Here is a 5,236-nt window from a genome sequence, read left to right on the forward strand (position 1 = left end):
CGTGTGCTGTGCGTACTCTGTACTATCAGCGCAGCGTGTGTACGCCAAGTACGTACCACGTACGGGACTTTGTACGCAAATAGCGTACAGAGTGCGTAGCACGTGTATTAAGTCTAGTGGCCATAGCGGCTCAACGGTAAAAGTGTATCAAGAGGTATAGCTTTGTGTGTTAAGATAATATAGACATTATCAGGTCCCATGGTGCCACCGGAGGCACAAAAAGAGGCTGGATATGCAGCACCCCCTTCACGAAAGTCTGGACTTCCGAAGAAAAGCCAATTCCTTTTGAAAGAAAATGGATAGGGCTGAAATCTGAACCTTAATGGAGCCTAACTTTAGGCCCAAATTCACTCCAGTTTGCAGGAAGTGGAGAAAACGGCCCAGATGGAATTCTTCCGGAGGAGCAGTCTTGGCTTCACACCAAGACACATACTTCCTCCAGATACGGTGATAATGTTTCGCTGTCACCTCCTTCCTAGCCTTAATCAGAGTAGGAATGACCTCCTCTGGAATGCCCTTCTCCGCTAGGATCCTGCGTTCAACCGCCATGCCGTCAAACGCAGTCGCGGTAAGTCCTGGAACAAACAGGGCCCTTGTTGTAACAGGTCTTCCCTGAGAGGAAGAGGCCACGGATCTTCTGTGAGCATTTCCTGCAGATCCGGATACCAGGCCCTTCGAGGCCAATCTGGAACAATGAGAATTGCCTGAACCCCTCTTCGTCTTATGATTCTCAGTATTTTTGAGATGAGAGGAAGAGGCAGGAACACATAGACCGACTGAAACACCCACGGTGTCACCAGTTTGTCCACTGCAACCGCCTGAGGGTCCCTTGACCTGGCGCAATATCTCGGAAGTTTCTTGTTGAGACGTGAAGCCATCATGTCTATTTGAGGCAGTCCCCACTGACTTGCAATCTCTGCGAAGTCTTCCTGATGAAGTCCCCACTCTCCTGGATGCAGATCGTGTCTGCTGAGGAAGTCTGCTTCCCAGTTGTCCACTCCCGGAATGAAGACTGCTGTCAGAGCGCTTACATGACTCTCCGCCCATCGAAGAATCTTTGAGGCTTCTGCCATTGCCACTCTGCTCCTTGTGCCGCCTTGGCGGCTTACATGAGCCACTGTAGTGATGTTATCTGACTGAATCGGAACCGGTAGACCTTGAAGTAAGGTCTGCGCCTGACTAAGGCCGTTGTATATGGCCATTAATTCCAGTACGTTGATGTGTAGACAAGTCTCCTGGCTTGACCACAGACCTTGGAAGTTTCTTCCCTGTGTGACTGCTCCCCATCCTCGGAGGCTCGCGTCCGTGGTCACCAGAACCCAGTCCTGGATGCCGAACCTGCGACCCTCTAGAAGGTGAGTACTCTGCAGCCACCACAGGAGAGACACCCTGGTCCTGGGGGACAGGCGAATCATCTGATGAATCTGTAGATGTGACCCAGACCACTTGTCCAGAAGGTCCCACTGAAAAATCCTGGCATGGAACCTGCCGAATGGAATGGCCTCATAAGACGCCACCATTTTTCCCAGCACTCGAGTGCAGTGATGTACCGACACCCTGTCTGGCTTCAACAGGTCCTTGACCAAGCTCTGAAGTTCCTGGGCCTTTTCTTTTGGAAGAAAAACCCTCTTTCACTAACGTCCTAGTGGATGCTGGGGACTCCGTAAGGACCATGGGGAATAGACGGGCTCCGCAGGAGACATGGGCACTTTAAGAAAGAATTTAGATTCTGGTGTGCTCTGGTTCCTCCCCCTATGTCCCTCCTCCAGACCTCAGTTTGAATCTGTGCCCGGACGAGCTGGGTGCTGTTCAGTGAGCTCTCCTGAGCTTGCTGTAAGAAAGTATTTTGTTAGGTTTTTTATTTTCAGGGAGCTCTGCTGGCAACAGACTCCCTGCATCGTGGGACAGAGGGGAGAGAAGCAGCCCTACTCTCTGAAGATAGGTCCTGCTTCTTAGGCTACTGGACACCATTAGCTCCAGAGGGATCGTACACAGGATCTCACCCTCGTCGTCCGATCCCAGAGCCGCGCCGCCGTCCCCCTCGCAGAGCCGGAAGACAGAAGCCGGGTGAGCATAAGAAGCAAGAAGACTTCGAAATCGGCGGCAAAAGACTCCAGTCTTCACTGAGGTAGCGCACAGCACTGCAGCTGTGCGCCATTGCTCCCACACACACCTCACATACTCCGGTCACTGTAAGGGTGCAGGGCGCAGGGGGGGGGGGGGGCGCCCTGGGCAGCAATTTGGGACCTCTTTGGCAAAAGTTTAGCATATATACAGTTGGGCACTGTATATATGTATGAGCCCACGCCAAGAAAATGTATATTTAAGCAGGACAGAAGCCCGCCGTCGAGGGGGCGGGGCTTCTTCCTCAGCACTCACCAGCGCCATGTTTTTCTCCACAGCACCGCTGAGAGGAAGCTCCCCAGCCTCTCCCCTGCAGATACACGGTAGAAGAGGGTAAAAAGAGAGGGGGGGCACATAATTAGGCGCAAAAATCATTATAAACAGCAGCTACTGGGTTAACATTAAGTTACTGTGTTATTCCTGGGTTAATAGCGCTGGGGTGTGTGCTGGCATACTCTCTCTCTGTCTCTCCAAAGGGCCTTGTGGGGGAATTGTCTTCAGATGAGCATTCCCTGAGTGTGTGGTGTGTCGGTACGTGTGTGTCGACATGTCTGAGGTAAAAGGCTCCCCTAAGGAGGAGATGGAGCAAATATGTGTGTGAGGGGTGTCTCCGTCGACAACGCCGACACCTGTTTGGATATGTGTAATTAAGTGCTAAGGTGAATTTATTGCACAAAAGATTAGAGAACAGACAGGGAATCTACCCATGTCTGTCCCTATGTCACAGAGACCTTCCAAGTCTCTCAATGCTCACTATCCAAAATAATAGACACTGATATCGACACGGAGTCTGACTCCAGTGTCGACTACGATAATGCAAAGTTACAGCCAAAATGGCAGGAAAGTATTCAATATATGATTATTGTAATAAAAGATGATTTGCATATCACTGATGACTCATCTGTCCCTGACACGAGGGTACACATGTTTAAGGGGAAGAAAGCTGAGGTAAATTTCTCTCCTCTCATGATGAAAAAGAGCGTGAATCTCCAGACAAGAGACTGCAGTTTCCCACAAAGAATTCTCAGGGAGTATCCTTCCCCTACTAGGGCCAGGATACGATGGGAATCTTCCCCTAGGGTGTCACGTTTGCCCAAAAGGTAGCCCTGACTTAACAGCTATCCTCAGGGATCCGGCAGATAGCGTGCACATTCTGGTACACTACTCAGACCGGCGATTGTGTCGGCATGGGTTTATAGCGCTGTAGCAGCGTGGACAGGTACCTTATCAGCAGAGATTGAGACCCTAGTATGTATGTATATATATAGATATATATATTAAAGATGCTGTCTTAAGATATATATATATATATATATATATATATATATATATATATAAAACATGCCCAAAAAGGCATTAGTCTACTGGGTTCTAGAGTCAACGCTATGTCGATTTCTGCTTGACGTGTCCTGTAGAATATACATTGGACAGGTGATGCCGACTTAAGAGGCATATGGAAGGCTGAGGATTGTGTGGAGAAGGGTTCTCGGACCTGGTCTCCACAGTTATAGCTGGTAATTCTGATCTTTTGCCTTATATTCCTGCACAGCCTAGGAAAGCACGACATTATCAAATGCAGCCTTTTGATCACAAAGAAACAAGAAAGTCCGAGGTACGTCCTTTCTTGCCAGGGGCGGGGGCAGAGGAAAGAAGCTGCACAACACAGCTAGTTCCCAGGAACAGAAGTCCTCCCCGGCCTCTACAAAATCCACCGCATGTCGCTGGAGCTCCACAGGCGGAGCTAGGCCCGGTGGGGGCACGTCTTCGTAATTTCAGCCACAAGTGGGTTCACTCCCTGTTGGATCCCTGGGCAATATTGTGTCTCAGGGATACAAGCTGGACTTTGAGGAGATGCCCCCTCACCGACGGCCCTGCCGGCTTCCCCCCACGAGAGGGAAATAGTGTTAACTGCAATTCACAAATTGTATCTTCAACAGGTGGTGGTCAAGGTTCCCCTCCTTCAACAAGGAGGGGGTTATTATTCGACCATGTTGTAGTCCCGAAACCGGACGGTTCGGTCAGACCCATATTGAATTTAAAATCCCTGAACATATACCTGAAAGGGTTCAAGTTCAAGATGGAATCGCTAAGAGCGGTCATAGCAAGCCTGAAAGGGGGAGATTTTATGGTGTCTCTGGACATAAAGGATGCATACCTTCGTGTCCCCATTTATCCACCTCATCAGGCGTACCTCAGATTTGCGGTACAGGATTGTCATTACCAATTTCAGACGTTGCCGTTTGGTCTCTCCACGGGCCCGAGAATCTTCACCAAGGTAATGGCGGAAATGATGGTGCTCCTGCGGAAGCAAGGTGTCACAATTATCCCGTACTGGGACGATCTCCTCATAAAAGCGAGATCAAGAGAGCATTTGCTGAACAGCATATCACTTTCTCTGGAAGTGTAATGGCAACACGGCTGGATTCTAAATATTCCAAAATCGCAGTTGGTTCCTACGGCTCATCTGCCTTTCCTAGGCATGATTCTAGACAAAAGGGTTTATCTCCCGATAGAGAGAGCTCAGGAGCTCATGACACTGGTCAGGAACCTATTAAAACCAAAACAGGTGTCAGTGCATCACTGCACTCGAGTCCTGAGAAGGATGGTGGCATCATACGAGGCCATTCCCTTCGGCAGGTTCCATGCGAGGACCTTTCAATGGGACTTACTGGACAAGTGGTCCGGATCACATCTTCAGATGCATCGGTTAATCACCCTATCCCCCAGGGCCAGGGGTGGCTGCAGAGTGCTCATCTTCTCGAGGGCCGCAGATTCGGCATTCAGGACTGGATCCTGGTGACCACGGATGCAAGCCTCCGAGGGTGGGGAGCAGTCACACAGGGAAAAAAGTTCCAAGCTCTGTGGGTAAGTCAGGAGACTTGCCTTCACATCAACATCCTGGAACTAAGGGCCGTATACAATGCCCTACGTCAAGCGGAGACCCTGCTTCGCGACCAACCGGTTCTGATTCAGTCAGAAGCCACCAGAATTCTTCGCTGGGCGGAGAATCACGTAAGCGCACTGTCAGCAGTGTTCATCCCGGGAGTGGACAACTGGGAAGCAGACTTCCTCAGCAGGCACGACCTCCACCCGGGAGAGTGGGGACTTCATC

Source organism: Pseudophryne corroboree, chromosome 5 (genome assembly GCF_028390025.1).
Source record: "Pseudophryne corroboree isolate aPseCor3 chromosome 5, aPseCor3.hap2, whole genome shotgun sequence".
Taxonomy (NCBI): domain Eukaryota; kingdom Metazoa; phylum Chordata; class Amphibia; order Anura; family Myobatrachidae; genus Pseudophryne; species Pseudophryne corroboree.